General features: G+C 41.6%; 1 protein-coding gene and 1 long non-coding RNA gene across 11 annotated transcripts in view; one reads left to right on the plus strand and one right to left on the minus strand.

Moving 5' to 3' along the window:
* The window catches only part of ASTN2 (astrotactin 2), a 986,627-nt gene that overhangs the window by 634,281 nt on the left and 327,101 nt on the right, over positions 1-25,245 (plus strand). The window lies entirely within an intron of this gene.
* LOC135967382 (uncharacterized) overlaps positions 1-25,245 on the minus strand; it is a 31,452-nt gene that overhangs the window by 682 nt on the left and 5,525 nt on the right. The window lies entirely within an intron of this gene.

Below are 25,245 nucleotides of genomic sequence, written 5' to 3' on the forward strand. Positions count from 1 at the left end.
CAAGGTGGGTCATGAAGGGGTGGAGGGATAGGATTGCGGAGGTAAGGAAGCCATGGCGGAGGATGGACATTCCATCAGGAAAGGCTATGTAAGCACCAAAGGGGGGCCGTTACTAGCTGTAAGACCTTGCACCTTCTAATCGCCTTTCTCAGCCTCAGTTTTCTCACCATGAAATCAGGGAACAGAACAGTGCCTGCCTCACAGGAGAATTATGAAGAGGAGGAAGAGGTGATGAGAAAAGCAGGGTTAGGCCGGGTGCAGTGTCTCATGCCTGCAATCCCAGCACTTTGGGAGGCCGAGGCAGACGGATCATCTGAGGTCAGGAGTTTGAGACCAGACTGACCAACATGGGAAACCCCGTCTCTACTAAAACTACAAAAATTAGCCAGGTGCGGTGGTGCGTGCCTGTAATCCCAGCTACTTGGGAGGCTGAGGCAGGAGACTCGATTGAACCAGGGAGGCAGAGGTTGCAATGAGCCAAGATATCACACTACTGCACTCTAGCCTGGGCGACAGAGTAAGACTCCATCTCAAAAATAAAAATAAAAAATAAAAAAAGAGAGAGAGAGATAGAGAAAAGACAGGTTAAAATGCCTTGTAAAGATTTGGTAATATTAGTGACATTTGCCTCAACATGAATGCAGGCATCCGTGAGATACCACTTACTCCAAAATTGTGTCGTAGTATGCATTCTGTCACACTTGAAATCATGTGAGATGCAAATTTGCCAGCATTACTTTCTTTGTATTCCTTCCAGATAAATGAAAAAGTAAGTCTATTCTAAGCTCACATTAATAAGCCCACACATGTGTATCAAGAAAATTAACTTTTAGGGAAATATTTTTATTTCAGAGAGATGCCCTGAATAGAAATGTATGTAGTAACAGTTCTAATGAAAGATATGATCACAGTTTATTGGATGTGAATTTATACAGAAAGCTCCAAGGGCAGTGGCTGGGGTTTTATGTAACATCACCACTGAATAATTACTATTAATGATAATGTAGTGGAACACCTCAAAGGTGGCTTTTAAGAGTCCAAAATGAGCATTTATTTTTTATGTAGCCTGAGATCCTCAGATGAGCCCATTAAGTGGACAGTTAATTAGCAGGTACAAGCCAGGAGTCAAAGCTACAGGCATTTGAGTAGCCCAGGGCTGGTTAATTCATTGTATGCCTGAGGACTTTGAAAGAACCTTAAACCCTGAGTCAGCCTCTCCATTCTTTACTGAGTTCCCAGTGACCTTGAGGCTGCTTCAGTTTCTTTTGATGCTTTCTAGAGTAGAAGGAAAGAAAGACGATGAAGTGATTGTTCTTACTTCTCATGCCATAGTTCAGAGAACTAAAGTTATTCTAAAGGATACCCCTGTAAGTTTCTATTAATTCCCTATTTCTTAGGAGTTAGTGAGGACCCAGCCACTGGGAATAAACAACTCCAGAGACCATATAAGCATTTTGCAGCTGTATTTGCAAAGGAGGTGGAAACACAGCTTGAGAATTAAGCTAAATTGCAATTTAATTTGCTTCAGCTTTGTGCTCTAGCCAATCAGTACATATCAAGTGCTTATTCTGTGACAGGTTCTGGGGATTCGGGCTGAACAAAACTCAGTCTGATGTTGGTGTAAAGGGGAAAATAATATACTTTTTTATTTTTTGTATTATCTAAGGCTATGTTCACTTTGTTTTTTACTGTCACCCCCTGTCATAGAAAAAAAATAGGATTGAATTCTTCTTAATGAGAAAAATTAAATACTAAGGGTTACTGTTTTGTTGGGTAGAGTTAGACATTGGAGTACCACAAGCCATTGTACTGTCTAAGACAATTTCTGCCACTACTGAGAATGTATCATGTTAGTGGATTTACAAGTGTCATTTTATAAATGAGGTAACTGGGACTCAAAGAGATCTGATAACTTGACTGACATCACATAGCTGGGGTCAGAGCCTTACTTACTGGGTCTTTATGAAACTTGGGTGTTCTTTTCCATACTCCACTCAGACAGGGTTATTTTTAATATACAAATACCACTTCTATATGTTTATGAGATACAATGTGATGTTTTGATATATGTGTACACTGTAGAATGATTAAATCAAGCTAATAAACATATTCATCATCTCACATACTTTTTGTGATGAGAATATTAAAAAACTTTTCAAAGCAAATTTTTGAAATATACAATACATTATTAACTATGGTCACCACACTGAGCAATGGACTAAAACTGACTCCTCCTGTCTAATTGAAACTTCGTACCCTTTGACCAATCTTTCCCTGTTCTTCATCATCTCCTCCCAAATCCTCATCCTCTCCCCACCCCCTGCCTCTGATAACCACCATTCTACTCTCTAATATGAGTTTGACTTTTTAGATTCCATATACAAGTGAGAACATGCAGTATTTGTCTTTCTGTGTTTGGCTTATTTCACTTAGCATAATGTCCTCCAGGTTCAGATAGGATTTTAAAAATATATATATTTTTTATTTTAAACAGTTTTAGATTTATAGATAAATCACAAAAACAGTACAGGGAGTTCCCATATATCCTGTGACCAGTTTCCCACAGCATCCTCTTACATTTGTATGATACATTTGTTATAATTAATAAATCAATATTGATACATTATTATTACCTAAAGTTCATACTTTATTCAGATTTCCTTAGTTTTTATCTGATGTCCTTTTTCTGATACAGGAGCCCATTCAACATACAGACATCAAAGCAAAATTACACTGGATAGTGTTAAACGGCAAGAAAGACTTTATTCAAGGCTATTGCAATAGAGGAAGGAGAGAGAGGTCTGAACTCAATTTCACTGAAACTGAAAGGGAAAGGAGGGTTTTTAATTGCTGGGGTAAGTAGAAAAGTACCAGAGGACATTAGGAGATAAAACAATAGGATGTGTCCGGCACATTGAGTTATTCTTGACTTTGCAAATGTATTTCTCTGTGATTAGGCCATCTGTGTTTGCTAATTGGTATCCATGGAAGTTAGGCTTCCACCCTTCCACAGAGACTGGGAGATAGGGATACTGTCTTCCTTGATGATTACATTTCAGAGAGATAGCTCCCATGTCCTTGAGAAAGACAGTCCTAGGTTGTAAAACTGGCAAGAAATTTTCTAAAAGATTTATGTCTTAAAGGGGAAGAGAAATAATTTACAATTGCAAGTTTCTAAAGTAAATGCTCTAAGAAAAGGCAGGTCAGGGACCTAGAGACTGGAGAAGGCTGCCTGGTGCTTAGTCAAGTTGATGCAAGGTTAAGAGCATCTTGGTCACCATCTCACACTGACTTGTCCATCTCCTTAGCTCCCCTTGGCTGCGACAGTTTGGTAGGCGTATGTATTAGTTCATTCTCACGCTACTGTAAGGACATACCCAAGACTGGGTATTTTATAAAGGAAAGAAGTTTAATGGACTCACAGTTCCCCATGGCTGGGGAGGTCCTAAGAAACTCACAGTCATGGTGGAAGGTACTTCTTCACAGGGCAGCAGGAAAGAGAAGGAGTGTCCAGTGAAAGGGGAAGCCCCGTTTAAAACCATCAGATCTCTTTAGAACTAACTCCCTATTATGAGAACAGGATGGGGGAAACGGCCCCCCTCATTCAATTATCTCCACCTGGTCTCTCCCAGGACCCATGGGGATAATGGGAACCACAATTCAAGATGAGATTTCAGTGGGGACACAGCCAAACCATATCAGTGTAGTTTTAAACTGATTTCTTAATAGGTATTACAGTTACAGAGTTTAAAAACACAAACAGCATAAAAGACATCCAATGAGGAATGTCACTCCTTTCTCAGTTTTTTTCCATCCTTTTCCCCTGTCCCCCATTTTTATTAGTTTGTTGGGTATCTCTCCAGTATTTCTTTATGTAGTACTGATCGTAGTAACAAGAGTAACAAGTAACAGTAGTGATTGTAGTAATAAGAGTAACAAGATAACAATGACACACTGCACCAGACACTATTTATCCTCACTCTACCAAAAATACTTTTGAGCACTTATTCTATGACACTGACTATTGTAGGAAACCAGGAAGACAATAGTGAACAAAATATATAAAAATCCCTTGCTCTGAAGGTTTATATTCTAGTGTAGGGTACAGATAATCAACAAATAAATATATACTCTGTCAGGTATACACATTGTGGAGAAAAGCAGGTTAAGTTGAGGGTGTTAGAGGGTTTCAGGCAGGGAATTCTATGTTTTATGGGCTGGAAGACTTCTTTGATAAAGTGACGTTGGTACAAAGATCTGAAACAAGGCAGTGAACTGTGCACATATCTGGGGAACAGCTTCCAGGTAGAAGGCATAGTAAGTTCAAAGACCCTTGACATTTTCTGTGAACCAAAAGGAGCTTCGGTGGATGGAACAGAGGGGGAGAGGGGGCAAATAGTAGGAAAAAAGGTTACAAATAAGGAAGCAATGGGTACCAAGTGGGGAAGTATGGGCCATTTTGTATAGGGTCCTGTGGGACTCCTAAATGCAGTAGCTTGGAGAAGCAAACCTAGCTAGTGCATTATTTGAGCAGAAAATGGCTATAATCTGACTGGGTTGTGAAGAATAGACGTTAGTGGGCAGGGTGAAATCAGGAAAAGCAGTTCCCAGGCTGCTGCTGTGGTCTAGATGTCAGACAACAGTAGATTGGAGCATGTTCACACAAGTCAGCATGGTGAGAGGTGGGCAGATTCTGGTTGTATTCTGAAGGTGGGACAACTGGATTTACTGATGAGAGAGAGAAAGGAGGGAGGCAAGGTTGGTGACCTGAATTTTGCCTGAGCAGTCAGACAGACTGATGTACCATTGATGGAGACAGGAAAGCCCACAGGAGGAGCAGGCACAAGGGAGGGGAATAGAAAGAGAAATTTGTTTTCGATAATGTTAAAAGATGAACTTGATTGTGGAACATTGCAATCATTCATACAAGTAGACCATAGTGTTATGAAACCCCAGGCACTCATCATCTGGCGTCAATAGCCATCATCTGGTCATGTCTAATATATGTTCTTATGGTGACGTCAGGAAGCCAGTAGGATATACCAGTTCAGAAGAGAAATATGACTTGAAATGTACATTTCAGATTATTTAGCATATAGATGACAGAAAAGAAATGAGAGGACACAAATTCATAGGGAGTAGATACAGAAGAGGAGAGCCTGAGCCCTGAGTCCTGCAGTTAAACATTGGCAAGGTGAAGAGCCACTAACAAAGGAGACTGAGGATGAGCTCCCAGTGACACGAGAAGAGACCCGGGCAGCAGCTTCACTGTTCAAATGCATTCAGTTCTACAGCCTCTAGCGTGACCTAGAGGAGCTGTCAACCTTCTCCCCTCCCTTATTTTTTTAACAGATGATGACATTGAATTGCTAAGAGACTAAATAATTTTCTCATTATCATTTGGCTGGTAAAGGGTGGAGCCAGGATTGGAATCCAGACAGTCTGGCTCCAAATCCATATTCAAATATCCATTTCTCCCTCCTCTTTGGTTTTTTTTTTTTTTTGAGACGGAGTTTCACTCTTGTTGCCCAGGCTGAAGTGCAATGGCGCAATCTCGGCTCACTGCAGCCTCCACCTCCCTATTTCAAGTGATTCTCCTGCTTCAGCCTCCCAAGTAGCTGGGATCACAGGCATGCGGCACCACGCCTATCTAATTTTGTATTTTGAGTAGAGATGGGGTTTCTCCATGTTGGTCAGGCTGGTCTTGAACTCCCAACTTCAGGTGATCTGCCCACCTCAACCTCCCAAAGTGCTGGGGTTACAGGCATGAGCCCCAAAACACAACCTCTCCCTCCTCTTTTAACACTTGGTGGGTCACACATCCTGCTCCATTCATATCACTGTGCTAGGCTGAGGGACTCAAAGGTAGGGACAGTAGGGGAACGGGAGAATGCTATGAAAACATGAGCATGTTAACGTTAACTAATAACACAGGACATTGCATGTGTGATGGACCACCACATGACCTTAGTCAATAATTCAATACTGTCTAATAACATTAATGATGATAATATTTGCTATTTACCAAACATGTCTGTGGACCAGGCACTCCGCAAAGTGCTTCAAGTGCTGTCTTTTCTTTAATTGCCACAACAAGCTTATGGAGAAGAGCCAATGTTATATCTGTTCTGTATCTAAAAACGTTGAGGTTTAAAGAGCATAAAAAGTAGTGGTGAAGGATTTGCTCTGTTTCATTAGGGGCATTGTGAATGAATTGTTCAGGAGAAAAGTGGGGAAGGAAACACAACATAGACTTTGGACCCAAGTAGATGTGGGTTCAAATCCTAGCTCTGTAGAGTGTGGTCTTGATCCATTTATCCACTCAAGCTTCATTTTTCTTTGCTGTAAAAATAGTGATTAAAAAAATACTGTGTCTCATAGTATGTGGTCCTCATACTATTTTTTCTCTGAAATACCTGTGAAAAATAAAATTCATATTTGTATTCTTATTTGATATTTACCTCCCCTGCTTACCTTGACCATTGACTCTTCATTATTATAAATTTCCAAGACCTAGCAAAGTATCTATACAACTAAGTTGTCAACAAATGGTAGCTATAAATTACAGATGGATTTTTGTTATGTTCACGGATAAAGAACATAAGATTTTGCAGGTTAGAGAAGCTTCTGTGCTCATGGATTAGGAACCTCCTCAGCCCATAGCTCTTTACACCCTGTACTGCCCTATATTTCTCCTTCCTTCTACCTAGTTTAGGCAGTAGCTTAGTTTAGAGATGAGACCGCAGCTTTGTATGCCAGCAGACCTGGAATTGAATTCAACCTCTGCTGCTATTAGCTGTGTGACCTTGGCCAAGTTACCTGACCTCTCTCTATGCTTCATTGTCCAGGTGAACATATTAACTACCTCATTGGATAGTTGGATATATATTAATAATATACAATGTTTAAAGCAATAGATGCATAGTAGATGCTCACTACATGCTAGTTATTTCTCCTTCTCACTCCCAAGACAGAGTCATGTTTATTTTTATGCCCAGTGATGACAGTGAACAGGGCTTGATGCATGGTAGGTAGTTAACAAGTTAGAAGGCAGAAAGGAGGAAATAATGATAAAGGAGGGAAAGAGGGAGGGAGGGAGAGAGAGAGGGAAGCAGGAAGGGAGGGAGAAAAGGAAGAAAGGAAGGAAGGAAGGAAAGAAAGAAAGAAGGAAAAAGATTTTATAAGTTTGCCTGTGAGACTTGTTAAAAAAAAAAAAGGAACTGTTTTTTACATTCATTCATTCATTCATTCATTCAAAAAATATGCTACACTGACTAAATTTTAACCACTGTTCAAGGCAATGGAGTCACAGAAACCAAGTAGTTGCGATATATGCCCATATGTGGAGGGTGCTCATATATCCTAGTTTTACTAGGACGGTCTAGTTTATGAGTGTTATTCAAGTTCCTCTCCAGTTTAGCTTACATCCTAGACAAAAGACCCCTGGATCACATGATAAATTATGTAGTCACTCTACCTACTGAACTCATACACTAACAAAAGAAAGATACTTAGTGAAATTCAGTAAACTGACCTGTGCAGTGTTAGATGTGAAAGTCAGAGTGCTACCAGAGCAAGCCCACATGGGGTGTAAGACTCCAGGTAGGTGGAATTAATGTCTAAGCTGAGATGTGAAGAGTAAGTAAAAGATTGTTAGGTGAAGAAAAAGAGGGACTGAGACAGCAGTTAGCTTATAAGAGCTGGTGCAGAGAGCACATTGCCCTAAATGTGAATTTTGGTTGGGTTAGCCATCACAGATCCTCATTCCAAATATAAAGACCAAAGGGAACCCAGGTCAGTGTTCAGAAAGTGGCAAGTATGCAGATCTCTTTCCCAGTCTTCATTCATTCAGTACGTCCCTAAGTGGAAGAAGAACTGCTCTACTTGACTTAAGCATCCAAAGTGGGTGGCAGTCCCCAGGGAGATGAAAGGATAATAGAAGTTTATAAAACATGCACTCTTAGGTTGACCCAGGGGACCTGTCACAGAGGTGCCAAAAAAGACAGAAAGAAGAATGGCTGTCTCCTCAAAATTAGCTTCACTTGAAAAGACAGAGTTCAAGAAGCTTTTGTTCCAACAAAGTTATGTTAATATTGTCAAGTTGGTGCGCTGGGTCGCTGAACTGGTACTTGGGGACTGTCATAATATTGATGGGGAGTTTGGCAAGTTAATTTTGAATCTGTCGCTTCACTCTTCTACAACTCTTGCTTTTTAATAAAACTCCACAGTGATTGTGGGCTCCACTGACAGCTGGGGAGTGATCTTTGAGTCTGAAACTGGCATGGCATGATGTTTTCTCCTCTCCCTTCGTGACCCTGTCCGCTCTTTCTCTCCCTTCCCCAAACTGTAGTTGCCAAACTGAAGTGAGAAATCTTTTCTCTTACAAAAGAAGTGTCACTGTTGGAGGCAGCATGGGGCCCTGGAAAGAATATGGGTTTTGGAGTTAGACCAACCGGGGTTTGAATGCTGATGCTGCCACTAACTAGCTGTGTAACTTTGTGAAAGCTGCTTGAGGTATCTGAACATTCAGTTTCTCTGCTTGTTGTGATGTAAAATCATACATGTCAAAGAACCTGCTACAGTTCGCCAGCTTTCAGATTCCTTTCTTCTTTTCAACAATATGTGGGGCGAGAACGGCGGGTATCTGGCCCTGGACTGAAATGACAAGTTAACCGGAAGTCATTCTTCCCTACACACCTTTAGTAGATCCAGTGCTCAGATTGCATCTAGAAACCCATGGAGGAATCAGAAGAAATGTAATTATAAAAAAATGTCCAACACTTTTGAGAGCCCCAGTGAGTTTCTAATGAGGTTTTTGCACAACAGACTAATAACAGTTCTAATTAAACCCACCCCACTGAAGCTAAAGTCTTCATTTTCTTTACACCCATAAGACTGTTTTCTCTGCTGGGCTTGTGGACCGACACAGATTGCCAGGAAATTGTGTAAACATCCAAATGATATAGGCATGTGACATTTGCCCCTGGGTGTGAGTTTTCTAGGGCCAATTTCCTTCCAGCTTTAAGAAGATCCTGTATGCCTATTTGTGTCCTCAACTTTGATCCGATCCCCTGGTAGTGCTTGAATTCAATTTTTCCTGTTTTTGAATTTACATTTTCCTTGTCAATGTTGATTTAGTTTATTTTTTGGTTATCATAGTCACTCTGTCTGCATCACTCTCTTTCCAAGACCCAGCCCATTCCATGGGCTGTTTTGTAGAAAGTGCCAGTCAGCTGACTTACTTCTCCCTCCTTTCTGCAAAATAGAACTCTAGGCAATGTGTGAATCCATTTTAAAGAATTTGACATGGCAGTGCGTGGTGGCTCACACCTGTAATCCCAGCACTTTGGGAAGCTAAGGCAGGTGGATCACTTGAGGTCTGGAGTTCGAGACCAGCCTGACCAACATGGAGAAACCCTGTCTCTACTAAAAAAACAATAATTAGCCAGGCGTGGTGGCACATGCGTGTAATCCCAGCTACTTGGGAGGCTGAGGCAGGAGAATCACTTGAACCCGGGAGGCGGAGGTTGCAGTGAGCTGAGATTGCACCATTGCACTCCAGCCTGGGCAACAAGAGCAAAACACCGTCTCAAAAGAAAAAAAAGAGAATTTAACATTCACTCATTTATGTATACTAATTTATCAATTATGCTGTGACATAATTGATAGGCCCTATGCTAAGTCCTAGTATATACAAAAGTAAATAAAATAGCTCTTGGTTGTGTAGGGGGCAATGGAAATGAAGACAACTAAGGAAAAAGAATGAGGAAAGCTGCTATGATAGATACGCTTGTCCAGGCTCATGAGGTTCTTCTGCTGTCTGGTGCTCAGTCCTAAGCCCCACTTCGGTTACAACCTTCTCTCTTCTCGCCTGAAAAGACAAACTGCTTGATAGAAACTTACTGTCTTCACTTCCTCACTTTCTAATTGCTTCTCACACTTTTCAAATTTGATTGCTCCCATGCTGTTCCCCAGAAATGCTAGTCCTAAACCAAGGTCACCAATTATATTACCAGTGAATACAGCAGAGTGGTTAAGAGCATGGGGAGCAGAATGAGAACACCTAGACATAGATTTCAGCTAAGTCCAGTCAGTGAGCAAATTTGGTTTCATCACCTATTAAAGAGAAAGTTGCATTTAAATCAGATAATGCATATTAAGCAGTGGGCACATAGTAGGTGTGCAGTTATTGTTACTTATTTCTCTTTTCAACCTCCTGTTCTCTTCTGCTCCACCCTGGCCACACAGAATTTGATATTCTACATTTGCTTCTTTGTCCTCTTGACTGGTTTGTGAATTTCTCAAGAGCAGAGACTACATCTTCTAGAATCAGTATTCAAGTTAGATTCTTACAGAGTGAGCACCCAATGATTGTAGTAGTTGTTCAATGAACGAATGAGTGGGTGAGTGAATGAATGTGTGATGAGAGAATTCATGTGTGAATGAAAAGCAAATAAACTACTCAGCAGATTGATATATAAACATGAATATATAATATATAGATAATAAATGTGTAAATGATTGTATGGATGGATTAGTGAAGTGATGAATGAGTGGTGAAATAGTTGAAGAAAAGGCTGAGACTGGGGGGAATTTAAAAAACGAATGAAAATGCAGATGAATGTATAAATTAATTATTGACCCAGGTGGACATGGAAGGAGACTTGATCTGATATTGGCCATGGAGAGTCATACACAACACATCACTTTGGGGAAATTTAATGTTACTCTGAGAAAATGAACAAAAAAGGAAGGAAAATTAGCAATACTAGAGAAGACTTTCCTGGAGTTTGAGGAACCTTAAGAAATAAATCAGTGTTTAGAATTTTCTTTGTGGTAAATAGACCTTTTGGGAGGAACTCAAAGGTGAAAGGTCAGGGAATGCTCCAGGAAACAGATGATGTAGGGAGGTGTCCGTGCTGCTAAAAAAAAAAAAAAAAAAAAAAAAAAAAAAAATTCTAAGACTGGATAATTTATAAAGAATAGATATTTATTTTCATGGTCTTGGAGGCTGGGAAGTCCAAGATGAAGGCACAGGTAGGTTCAGTGTCTGATGAGGGGCTTGGTCTCTTTTCTGAGATGGTGCCTTGTTGCTGTGTTCTCTGGAAGAAAGGGATACTGTGTCCTCACCTGGCAAAAGGGACAGAAGGGGAAAAAAGGGACCAAACCCCATCCATTAAGCTCTCTTATAATGGCCTTAATTTATTAATGAGAGTGGAGCCTTTAAGACCCAAACACCTACCAAAGGACCCCACCCTGCAACACTGTTGCAATGGGGATTAAATTTGCAACTCATGAGTTTTGGGGGACATGTTCAGGCCATAACAGAAGGGAGCACAGAGATTATAGCGAGAGTGGTAGGAATTGACTGAGGCTGGAAAATTACATGCGGTGGAGTTCTATTTGTTACAAGTTTCTTAAATATCAAGTTTAACGTGTAATTGCTTTTTACTGTATAATAATCACAATCATAATAGTAATTAGCCATTACCTTCTGACTGTACCTAACAGTATGCAATAGTTCCTCTTTGATTTCTCCCTCTTGAGTTTCACAGATGTCTCAAGAGGGGCCTACACTCCTTCCATTGGCATTCACTTAATCAATCATTTAGATTCGGGCCCCTTCTGTTCTCCTAAAGGACTTCAGACAGGTGGCAATAAATTGCATATATATAGTGAGGTATTTAATGCAGAGGGTATACTTTATTTTTATAACAAGTTTTATTCTAGAATTCTGAGCTAATAAAGCAGCTATAAATGGTGCTGAGTCGAGGAAAATTTTGACAAGGACGGGTGCACTGGGTTCCTCGTGCAAGTGGAAGAAGCTATAGCTAGTCATCAGGGGAAGGAGAGACTAATTAGCACTGCATCCTGGGAACAGTTTTATTCATGGCTCTCCTCACAAGAAATGTTGAGCAATACCCTGGAGGGTGTCTTCAGCAATTATTTTGAGAAGCCCCCAAGTATTGTCCCTATGGTCTTTTTTTTTTTTTTTTAATTGATCCTCAAATAATAAGCACACTGATACCTAAAGAAGTAAAAATAATAATAATAAAATAAAATAAAATAATAAAAATCCCCTAATTGTAAAGCTACTAAAGACATGATCAAATATTGAACTCAGATCTTCCAAATTATGTCCTTCCTGCAGCTCATTTTTTTTTTTTTTTTTTTTTTGGTATAATGTCTGTTTTCTCTACTTTTGAATTCCAGAGTCAGTTCTTGAACTGTAGTGCTATCTTTCTAGATTTCTCGTTTCCCAATATCATGGCATAGGCGTTTGCTTCTTGGGTGTGGTAACATCCCACAGCATAGACATCACTTGGGAGCTTATTAGAAATGAAATTTGCAGACCAGGCTCAGTAATCCCAGCACTTTGGGAAGCCAAGGTGGGTGGATCACAAGGTCAGAAGTTCAAGACCAGCCTGGCCAATATGGTGAGGCCCCGTCTCTACTAAAAATAAAAATAAAAATTAGCTGGGTGTGGTGGCACACACCTGTAGTCCCCGCTGCTCGGGAGGCTGAGGCAGGAGAATTGCTTGAACCCAGGAGGCAGAGGTTGTAGTGAGCCGAGACTGCACCACTACACTCCAGCCTGGCGACAGAGTGAGACTCCGTGTCAGAAGAAGAAGAAAAAAAAAAAAGAAAGAAAGAAAGAAATGCAATTTGCTTCATTTCCCAGGAACTTTACTAAATTAGAATCTGCATTTTAAAAAGATTTCCAGTTGAGTTACATGCATATTAATATCTGAGCAGAACTGGAATAGAGTGTTTCTGGAGGTGTGGTCTTAGATTGGAGCATCAGCATCACCTGGGAATTTGGTGGAAATGCAAATTCTCAGTCACCACTGCAGACCTTCGGAGTCAGAAACCCTAGGGGTGGGTCCCAGTAATCAGTGATTTAACAACCGTCTCCCACCCCACCTCTCATGCCACGTCTTCCCCCTGTGATTTTGATGTACACCGATGCTTGAGAACCACAGATCAGAGAAGACAGTATACCAATCCTTGGAATCAGACACACCTGGGTTACAACCTAGATGCCTCATCTCATTATTTGTCTGATAAGCCACTCCCACTCTGACCTTCAGTTCCTTATAAGCAAAATTATGAGGACAGTGAATAATGGAGGAGAAGGTGAGATTATGACACCTGCCCCATAGAGAAGATATGATCATCAAATTGTCTATAAAATGTACCCTCCCCCTGGTGTCCCAGGGCCTTTCCCTGCTGTATAGATGTCTTCATTTCTTGTCTGGGTCTCAGTCACCCTTCTGTCACATTCTTTTCCAGACCAGAGATAGGGGTGAGAGTCCCTGACCCTTACCCTGGGAGCAGTACCATGCATCAGCACCTGATGGTTCCATTGTCCAACCGGATTTGGTAACAATGCACATTCACACAGCACAGCTTGAATCAGGGGCAGTTTGAATTAACCTGGCAAGACAGGCATCCCATGAAATGGTATTCAATTTTTTGCTAGAGCTCAAAATCCAGAACCTTTACGATGTCTCCTTCATCCACTAATTTTGTAATTTTGTCAGGAAAAGCTATCAAGTTTTCTAGGATGATTTGTTCTGCATGAACCTCTAGTGTTGCTTATTGCTCACTATTCCGTTATTTTTCCAATGCTTACAGATATTCCCTGGGCACATTTGTCCAATTATTTTACTCAATATCGATACCAGGCTTACTGGACAGTGATTTTCAGGATTACTTCTCATTAACCTCCTAGGAAGACCAGTTCTGTTTTTGTTCGGTTTCATCACCAGCACTCTCCAAGCTCCTGCCTCCCCTGCACAAACCCATTAGCTCTTATCAGGTTGTTCCCTGTTGCTTGACTTGGTAGCAACATATTCCTCTGCCCTCCACGCTTACCCCAACCCCCCAAAACCTCGATAACCAAGGCCATTTTACATATAGAATCACAGAAAACAAGGGGTGGAAACAGTCTTAGAGAGGAGGCATATCGTCCGGGAATAGTATAGGTTTCAAGCCCAGACACTTGGATTGCAATTCTGGCTTCTCTGCTCAGGTGTTTTGTGCCCTGCAGGCAGGTAACCCATCCTATCTCTCTGAGCCTTGCTTTTTTACATCTGTAAAATGGGACTAATTAACCTAAAGAGGGATAATTGAAAAGATTGAGACAAATGCTTTATACTCAGCACTATGCTTGGTGGGAATTTCATACTCTATTAATGATAGTCCCCTCACCCTGTACCTTACCTAAAACCCTCCCTTTACAAAAGAGGGAATATATCTAGAAAGGAGACACATGAAAGACCACATAGAGGCCGGGCGCGGTGGCTCAAGCCTGTAATCCCAGCACTTTGGGAGGCCGAGACGGGTGGATCACGAGGTCAGGAGATCGAGACCATCCTGGCGAACACCGTGAAACCCCGTCTCTACTAAAAAATACAAAAAACTAGCCGGGCGAGGTGGCGGGCGCCTGTAGTCCCAGCTACTCGGGAGGCTGAGGCAGGAGAATGGCGTAAACCTGGGAGGCGGAGCTTGCAGTGAGCTGAGATCCGGTCACTGCACTCCAGCCCGGGCTACAGAGCATACAGAGCAAGACTCTGTCTCAAAAAAAAAAAAAAAAAAAAAGAAAGACCACATAGAATACAAACCCTACAGAACACAAACCCCACAGAATGCAGCTCTCTGATTGCTTGTTTAGTGAGAAGAACTAGCTCTACCTTTGGCTCCTTCCTGCTTATTTTATAGGCATAGATGCAAACCATGCAAGGATTAGTGCTTGTTCATTTAGAGCATGGACTGGACTTCAATACCCACTCTCCCTCCAGTGAGGCACCCTTATGCAGAGCACAAGCCGCACAATCATATGTAGAGATGCTGCCTCTTCCCTTACGCCATGAAAAATGAGATTTGGAAGTATCTTCCAACCTTGGATTCTCTGATTTGTCCTCCTTTGAGGTGTCAGAAACAAATATGTCTGAAGGCTTGGCTGGCTGGCCTGCCTGCCTGCCTTCCTGCCTGCCTGCCTGCCTTCCTTCCTTCCTTCCTTCCTTCCTTCCTTCCTTCCTTCCTTCCTTTCTTCCTTCCTTCCCTCCTTCCCTCCCTCCCTCCCTCCCTTACTCCCTCCTCCCTTCCCTCCCTTCCTTTCCCTTCCTTTCCCTTCCTTTCCCTTCCCTTCCCTTCCCTTCCCTTCCCTTCCCTCTCCTCCCTTCCCTTCTTTTCATTCCTTCCTTCCTCCTTTCCTCCCTTCTTTCCTGTCTCCCTCTCTCCTCTCCTCTCTTCTCCTCTCCTCCCCTCTCCTCTCCTCTCCTCACCTCTCCTCTCCTCTCCTCCCTCCCTCTCTCCTTCCTTCCTTTCTTTCTTGTGAGTAAAGGCAGGGTGTGAGAAAAGATGGGCTGGTCTATAGAGGTATCTCATATAACTACTCTAGCAAAGCAAACATAAAGAATGGGTCCACATTAAATTAATTTCATTGATTTTTTTTTCCTCCTTTCCTTTGAAATCTCAGAGTGTGGAGGTTATAATTGGGCCTTTTATTTTCCTCTGCTGAGAGACTCAGTGGAACCGCCATCCTGAGGGCCTGGAGCTGCTTGTTTACATATCACCCTTCAGGACTGGATAACAGATAGTCTTCTTTTCCGGCCTGAATCCCATTCCATTCCCTTTTATTATGTGTCCCTGAAATTCCATTACCTGTTCATGGTCTCAGTGACTCACCCACAGTGGCTGCAGTAATGATGGCTTTCAGAGCTGAGCTAATGACGCAGGCACTGAGGTGTCTCCAGACCAAACAGCTAGCTGAATCTCAATTTAGCAGGATTTAAGACGGTGGTGTCATGCATTATGCATGAGCATGTGCCTGTGTGTGTAGATGGGTGCATGTGGGTTTGCTGGAGGCAGGGTAGAGGGTGTACGTTTATACCGAAGGCCCTGCATATTGGCGGTCACAGTGAGGAAAATGAGATGTCTGATGGTGCAGAGAATTTGCTGGGAGATTAGCAGGAGGACAGGGAAGGATATGTTGGTAAATATGAACAAGCTTCTAGCCTTCACTGGATTATTATTCTTGTTCCTAGGAAGACAGCACAGCAGACTGACTAAGAGCTGGGCTCTGGAGCGAGATGGCCAGGGATCAAATCCACCAAAGCTGTTTACCAGCTGGGTCACCTAGTGCTGAAGATTTAAGGCTCAGCTTCCTTATCTGCTTAATGGGATCCTAATCTGATAAGGGGATTAAATGGAATAATGCAAACAAAGCTCTTAGCATTGTACCTAGCACAACAGAAGGTATATAATAAATGTTGGGTGCTATTATTATTCTTTTCCACCAGAAGAAAGCTTCTATCTTCAACCCACTCCCAAATAGCCTACTTTCATGGATCCAGGATACCTTTTCCTATGCCCTGATGAATATGACTTGGCCACTGTGTAGAACAGAAAGCACGAGATGTAGATTCTTGTCCTTGTCTGCCATTGGGTAACCTTGGGCAAGCTCTTCTTGACCCTGATCTCCAGCGTCCTCACGTACAAATTAGAAAATGAGGGTCAGAGTACATCAGACTGTGTTTCTTGGAGGGGCAGTGGTCTTTAGAACAGCCTGAAGAGTCCCTTCCAAAGAGATACGGATGAATACTGGGGAGTCTGCTGCATGCAATATCAGTTTCATGTATAGGAATTCCAAACATGGATTCTGCTACAAATAAATGCACAAACCACTGTTTCAACAGACCACTCATGCACTTACAGTTTTTATATTCTGTGATTCTACAACTTCCTGGTGGACAGAGCCAGACAATCAGAGGAGACAGTAACCTCTCTCTTACACTATGAAAGATAGGTATCCTGGGGATGTAGGGCTAATTTGGGAACAATGTATGCCTTAGAAGTGCATGGGTGGTTCAGTCTAGGCTAAATATCTTTATATGTAGGAGGGAAAAAAAGTCTTTACAATCAGACAAAGCAGATTCAAGCCTGGGTTTTCTATCCCTCACTTGCTTGATGATATTGAATGAGATTCTTAACCTCTCTGAGCCAGAGTTTTCTCATCTGTGAAAATGAGGATAATGGCTCTTACTGCAAGGGAAGTGGGAACATGAAGTGAGATAATATGTTTATTAATAATTTCACGTTGCTCAGTATGTGGTATATACTCAGAGCGTGTTTTCTTTTCCTCTCTTTCTTACCTGAATTCTGAGTTCTGTGTTTGTTGCAACTTTTTAAAGCCCGTCTTTGAGTGAGCTTCTCCCTTATGAAGGAGACATGGTTCCATCTGCCTTTCCTGTTATTAAGCTACCACCTTTTCTGTGACCCCATCTTTTCATGACCTCCTCACCTGGCTACAGCATTTCCTTCTTAGAATCCACAGACCTCTGGGTCAAGACCTTGGCAGAAATATAAACTCTATGAAAAGAGACTTTCAGAGAGGAAAAAGCTTTATGGTAGCAGATTGGGAAGATTCATACAGACCCCCTTGGGCAGGGCAGGTAAATGTTAACTCAAAGTTGAGATCCAGGGCTTTGCAGTGAGAATCAAGCATGTGCTAAAGGCTAAAGGCCCCGGGCAAAAATTTAGAGTTAGAGTTCTATGTCCTAAAAGAAAAATATCAAGGATAAATGAACATGGCTTACTGGGTGGGCTATCAAGACAGGTATTCAAAAAAAAAAAAAAAAAATAGGATGGAGGTCCAGTGTCTAAAACTGGTTTCTATAAAGAGAGTAAAAGCAGGAGCCAGCTTGGTTTCTTCCCCTTCCATTCCTTTATTTCTTTTTCTCTTCCATCTTTTATTTTACTGCTTCTAGGAAAGCCTCAGGCTAGCAGGAAAGACATGTCCCTAAAGAAATAATGACTATGCCATTTGGGGTGTTTTTAACAGACTTGAGAATCAAGTGCTAACCTAAAGCTAAGCCCCCTGAGGAGTTCATATATTTCCTTTGACTGGAATCAGGTCCTGGTGACTGCAGCCAAGATGAGACTGCTGGCCCAAATTACATGGCTGTGGTGTAAGGAGAAGAGAGCTAGGGAGATGGGAGTTGAGGAGGAGGGAAGTCCTGGGAATGGGGCTCAGTGATCATTGTAACCCATAGTGAACCTCTGGCTCACAGAGTCTTTTAAGGAGTAGTTCACATGGCACTGCTCAGATTTCTAAGTCACTAACTCAACTACATGGTTGGCATTAACTGACCTGAACTCCACCTCCTTGATCTTACCTTCTGACCACCAGTATTACTCTGTTCTCATGCTGCTATTAAATACATACCTGAGGCTGGGTAATTTACAAAGAAAAAGAGATTTAATGAACTCACAGTTCCATGTGGCTGGGGAGGCCTTACAATCCTGGCAGAAGGCAAAGGAGGAGCAAAGGCACATCTTACATGGTGGCAGGCAGGAGAGTGTGTGCAGGGGAACTACCCATTATAAAACCATCAGATCTCATGAGACTTATTCATTATCACAAGAACAGCATGGGAAAAACCCACCCCCATAATTCAATTACCTCCCACCAGGTCCCTCCCATGACATGTGGGGATTATGGGAGCTACAATTCAAGATGAGATTTGGGTGGGGACACAACCAAACCATATCACAACCTGAAATCTAGTCTTTACATTTTCAGTTCTCTAATTGGGTTCCTTATCATCTGTTCCAGTCCTGCTTGGAACCTAGGATTCTGATGTTTAAGAGAGAGGGAATATTTAATATATTTTATAAATATAATGGCATGGCTACCAGGCAATCAGGATGGATCCTGGAGCTATCAGATTGACCTTCAGTCATAAACAGCAAGAAAGGTTGTTTGCATGAGTAGTAGTGTAATGTTGTCACTGATGTAGAGTCCTCATCCCTCCATGGACCCTAGATGTTCTCTTGCCTGCCTGCACTCCTAGCTACCTGGCCTCTTGGCCTTGAAAATTTCTAGATGAAAGAGACCATATTCCAGTTGGGCATGGCCAACTGTCCATGGACCTGCTGGGAGCCTGGCACTTGATCTATAAATCTCCATATCATCAGGTTATTCTTGGAGAGGCCTCTTGCCCTTTAAATGAAAAAGATATATCTTACCCCTCATCTTCACTCTAAAGACAATGGAAATTAAGTAAGTAATTTCAGATAATGTGATCCCAAAGACAGTACACACTGAGATGAATTAGATTCATTCATTCGTTCATTCATGAGCCCCTACTCTGTGCTAGATTCTGAGTGAGGTGCTGGTAGTACAACCATAAATTGGATGCTGTTCCTACCCTCTTGGTACTTATAGGATGGTGGGAGAAAGATAAGCATAAATGTAGTACTATTTGACACATGTTACAAGAATAACTACCATTGATTATGTGCCATGTGCTTTATGTGGATCACCTTATTTCTTCTAAACAACAAAACTATGAGGTAGACATTCACTATCCTCCATTGACAGCTGAAAAAATGGGAACATGGAGAGGTAAAGTGACACAATCATTAAGTGCCCTGTAGCAGGTCTTCTCTAGTCTGACTGGTGAGTCCATTAGCCTCCTCTCTTAATGACTGTGCCCTACAAATCCTGTGTTATGATAGAGGAAGCATGAAGTGCAAGGAGTACCTGATGTAGCCAGACTACCTGAGAAGGCCTCTAAGAGATGATGTCTGAGTTGAATCTTGAAGGGTAAATAGTTGTTAGGCAAGGACAAAGGAATGGATATTTCAGGCAGAGAGATCAGCAGATTAATAAAGCAGAAAACATGACAAGAAAATACATAAGACTGCCAATGGTTTGGTCTTTCTGAAGCACAGGGTCAATCTTTGCATGGGGAGGTAGAGAGGTGGTGAAGCTCCGTATAATGGCAGGTTCTACCTTCTTGGCTCCTCAGAGAGCATCTTAGTTACCACATTGGTTTAGGAAGGAGACTAGATTAAGACATGTGAAGGTGTCCTTGGGGAAAACCCTCAATAGAGTCCTTCTCCAGAACTTTTTATGGAGGAGTCTTGGCTTTTCTGTAGGGGACTCATTATCACCTTGAAAAAAACACATGTAAATACATGTGTGTTCAAGAACGAGAAACTAACAGTCTGTAAAAGGAAACCAGGAGAGTGCTGGAGACAAGTTTCCATAAGAAGGTGTTCAAAGTCTGGAATTGTTTATCTTGGAGAAGCAAATGCTCAGAAGGAAAATGACAGCTGATGTCAAGTCTCAAAAGTTATGACAAGTTATAAAGAAAGAGCCAGGGATCTGCAGTCGGACAGGCTCGTGAAACCTTGGATCAACTACATCATCTCTCTGGGATCTGGGTTTCTAAGGATGAAAGGGGAAATAGTTTTTCAGCACTATTATAAGAATTAAAAATACTGTATATAAGGCACCTGGCACGTAACCCACACTCAACAACTGGTAGCCACTGTTGCTATAATCATTGTCCTGCAGAAGATGTAGGTGAGGAAAGGACTAGTCTGGTATAGACCCCTAGACCTGAATAAAAAAATCAACTATCTTTCCTACAACCTTAGGAATAGCCATCTACACTGGGCATAATCCACACCACAGTGCAAATTGGCACCAACCTTCATCTATGTTCGCCAATATCAGCTGGGTCTTTAACACTAGTGGGAAGTTCTCATGTTGATCTCCACCTTTTCTCTATCCTTGCAGTAGATTTTTTTTTTTTTTAACTTTCAGAGCCCTTGTTTAAGCCCCCAATTTAACCTCAGTATTCTTTTCTCATTCACTATTTATTTATTTATTTATTTATTTAGACAAGGTCTTTTTCCTCTGTTTCCCAGGTTGGAGTGCAGTGGCACAATTATTACTCACTGCAAACTCAAACTCCTGGGATCATCAATCCTCCTTCAGCCTCCCGAGTAGCTGAAATTAAAGGCACCCACCACCATGCCCAGATATATATATATTTTTAATTTTGTACAGATGGGGTCTTGCTATGTTGCCCAGCGTGGTCTTGAACTCCTGACCTGAAGCGATTCTCCTGCCTTGACCTTGCAAAGTGTTGGGATTATAGGCATGAGCCGCTGTGCCCAGCTTCATCCACTATTTTAAAGACAAAATACAAGTGAGATCATCAGGCAAGAAAGAGCATAACTTTCAGACTTTCTTCTCTTGTGCCACATGCACATTTATTCTTGCATCTCTTCCTCCCTTAGGGGAACAGGTGTTTCTTCTCCTGCCTAATACTTATCCCACCCCCCAAATCTTTTAAGGAATACAATGTCATTAATAACTTCTTTTGTCTTAAGCATATCCCTCTCTCGTGTTCTTTTCCTTCAGCCCATAAATGTTTGTCTCTCCAATCTCATCCCCTCCTCATTTGCCTTTAGCTACCACCTTATGTCTTCCATTCACAGCCAGCCTTCTAGAAAGAGAAATCTATGCAAATGGTCTCCACTTCCTCACTTCCCACTTACTCTCCCGCCCACCACAGTCTGGCTTCTACACTCATCACCCGCAGTCACTGCTTCTCCCAAGGCCAAAAGTGCACCAATTTATGGTTATATCCAATACACATAATTCGCTTTTCAGTTCATCCCAACTCTTTTATTTAGTACCATTGTTTACTCATTTGAAAACTTATTCCCTGACTTCTCTGTATAGCACACTTCTGGTTTTCTTTTTGCCTCTTTAGACACTCCCCAGCCTTCTGGGGGCTTTAGGCTTAGTATTTTTGTCATCTCTCCCCACACACTTTCTCTGGGCTACAGACTTTCAGAGCGTCCCATGTATGTTGTTTTTCAAGTCTGTATCTCCAGCTTGGGTCTTTCTTTACAGTAAAGTAAGATATATCCAATTGGTCATAATAACTTCATTTGATGGGCAAATACACCTCACAGTTGACTCCCAAACTTACCCGTTTAGTAGTCGCCAGAGCATAGATGATTTTAAAATATTCTTCATGAGATTGCCCTCTTAATTCATTTGTGCTCCCATAGAAAATATCATAAACTGGATAACTTATAAACAACATAAATTTATTTCTTATAGTCCTGGAGGGTGGGAAGTCCAAAATCAAGGCAGATTTACTATCTGTTGCGGGCCCACTTTCTAGCTCACAGACAGTGCTTTCTTGCTGTATCCTGAAATGGTGGAAGAGGCAAGGGGGTCTCTCAGGGCACTAAACCCATTTAGCAGGGTTACACCCTCAAGATCTAATCACTTCCCAAAGTTCTCACCTTCTGATACCATGATCTTGGGCCTTAGGATTTCAACATATTAATTTATCAGGGACAGAAACATTCAGACCATAGCAATTGTCTAGGGGAAATCTAGGTAGTGAAAAGAACTCAGAAAGATTATTTGGAAATGGAGACAAGAAAACAAAAAGTCAGCCAAGATGATGGAGGAGGGGTCAGGGAGGCAGAGAAACACCAGATGCTGAGAAGTCATAGGATCTCCAGGAGAACATGCTTCTCAAGGAGAGTTTGGTCCTCTGTGACATAAGCTACTCAGAGGTCACCTAAGACAAAGATGGAGACCAGCAGTTTTGGCAAATTGGAGGTCATCAATAACCATGGTAAGGTGGAATATGTGGAATAAATATGGCAAAAAGCAGATAGGAATGGGTTGAGTAAGGATAAGTGGTGAGAAATTGGAATCAGTGACATAACTCTTTTTTCAAAAAAGAATTTAACAAGAAAGTGGAGAGAGAACATCGGATTTGGGAGTTTACAATATATTCTAATTGTCTTTTTTACTTGTATGATTCTCCTACTAGACTGCTAAGTGCTTGAAGACAGGGTCTTTTTTATTTTTCGGATTTGTTTTATTTTGTTTTCATCTTCAATGCATAGAGTTTGGCACAAAGTAGGTGTTTAGTAACATTTGTCTTGAAAAGATAACTAGATCTATGAATAGTTGCATGGGTTGCTTATGGAGGTACTTAGTGCTCTTTTACTGTAGATATGCCATTAGGAAATGGAGAACTTTCTTCCTTTCTCCCTCTCTGCTTTCCTTCCTTCTGGAGATATTTGCTGCATTGCTCCATTGCATGTGTTCCCCATCATTGTTGACAGGGCTCTCAGCAAGGATGGATCTGCTAGTGCTGGCTGCAGGGACCCCTGCTCATGAGGGTTCTGCGCATAGTACACCAGGAGGTTCTATCCCTGTTCTGTGATGTGTGGAGGACAGAAGTCACCAAAAGCAAGGTCCGTGCATTGCCAACATGCCTTTGAAGAAGGCCTGTAGTCTCCATCTGTCTCTGGAGCTGCTCAGCTCACAGCCACATGCTTTATTAGTGTCTCCTTGTTACTGTGCTATTAGGAGTTGTCAGCTCCCTCCATTCCTAATGTTCTCCTCTGCTTTGAAATGTTTTGTCAGGCCTGCATACGCCTAGAGAACAGAGGTTCTGAGTTCAGCGGAATGTGTCTTACAGTGCATCCTCCAAACCTGTCTCTGGGTGGCATGCTTAATTAAACCCGAACAACCGCCCTCACCTCTACCCCTCCCTCCCCTCATAGGGAGATAAGCTCTGGGAGCCAGCAAAAAGCAGCTGGAGCCTGTGTGGAGGCTACCTAGGGTGCGAGTAGGTTGGCAGGCAGGGAAGGGGCAGGTTCCCATTGAGTCAATTCTTCAGGCCTCGTTCTCTCCATCTTCTAAGCATGCACACCTCTGTGTGTGTGTATGTGTGTGTGTGTGTATGTAGGATTGTGTGTTTTTATATGTGTATGTCTGGGTATGCATAACTGTATATGAGCATGGATGTATGTGTTTGTGTGTGATGTGATTAAGTATGTGAGTATGATTGTGTTTATGTGTGAGTGTGAATGTGTGTGTTTCTGTGACTATCAATGTGTATGCTTCTGTGTGTGATGTTACTGTGTTTAGGTATATAAGTATGAATGTGTGTGTTTATGTGTAAATATGAATGTGTGTGTTTAAGTGTACGTGAATGTGAATGTGTGTGTTTATTTGTGTGTATGTGGCTGTGTGTGTTTAAGTGTATGTTAGTGTGAATGTGTGTGTTTATGTATGAGTATGAAGATATGTGTTCATGTGTGTGATGTGACTGTTCGAGCATACGTGTATGAATGTGTGTGTGTTTAGATGTATATGAGTATGAATGTGTGTGCGTTTATGTGTATGTGACTGTGAATGTGTGAGCTTGTGTGTGTGATGTGACTGTTTAAGTATATGAGTATGAATGTGTGTGTGAGTGTGAATGTATTTGTGTATGTGAGTGTGAATGTGGGTACCATTTATGGGTATCTGACTGTAAATATGTATGCTTGTGTGTGATGTGACTGTTTAGGTGTATGAGTATGAATGCATGTGTTTGGTGTGAATGCATGTGTTTGGGTATGTGAGAGTGTGTACGTTTATGTGTATGTTGCTGTGAATGTGTGTGCTTGTGTGTGTGTTTGTGTGAGTATGAATGTGTGTGTTTGTGAGTGTGAATGTGTGTGTTTGTGTGTATGAGTGTGAATTGTGTAAGGGCCTGTGTGTGAATGTGTGCCTGTAATGTGTGCATGAGTGTGAACTTGTGTGATGTGACTGTGTGTGGTTAAGTGTATGTGAGTGTAACTGGTGTTTTGTGAATGTGAGATGAGTGTGTGTGTCAGTACCTATGTATATTTGTGCATATATACCCATGGGGGTAAGAGGGCTGAAGTTTGGCCCAGCGGGATTGTCGTCTCTTTGTCATAGTTTTAGGCCATTTGTATAGGATGTCTGCCCTACCCCGGGATCTTTATAATAACTATTACCAGTGACCATAAATGGAGGCTTGCCTTGTTTTAGGCTCTGTTTTAAGCACCTTAGATACATTTTCTTTTAATATTTAATAGTTATATTGACAGATAATATTAGCCCCCTTTTCACTCAGTATTGAAAGAGAAAATTACTTGCCCAAGGCCACACAACGCTTATTCCCTCCCCCAATAAAATTAGCATATGTTTCTGTAGAAAATCCAAGCACTGTTTCTAAAAATTAGCAAGTTAAAAAACTCCGAAGTTCCATATGCTGGTGACCACCTTCATATTTTAGTGGACTTCCTTCCAAGTGTCACTCTGTGCTTGCAGTCACACATTATATACAGAAACATGTAAGGATGGTACAGTGTACACTTGTCTTTTTTTGTACATAATAATACCCCCTAGAGATTTTTCCCTTCTAATTTTTAAAGATCAGCTGTATTTTTAATGCCTGCACAGTATTCTATTATCTAGACTTATAATTCATTTAATCAATCACCTATTGATAGACATTTAGATTGTTTCCAGCTTTTGACTATCGTAAACTATGTTGTGGTAAGCATCCTTGTAAATACAGCTGTGCACACTTGTCTGCTTGTCTT

This window comes from Macaca fascicularis, chromosome 15 (genome assembly GCF_037993035.2).
Source record: "Macaca fascicularis isolate 582-1 chromosome 15, T2T-MFA8v1.1".
In the NCBI taxonomy this organism is placed as follows: domain Eukaryota; kingdom Metazoa; phylum Chordata; class Mammalia; order Primates; family Cercopithecidae; genus Macaca; species Macaca fascicularis.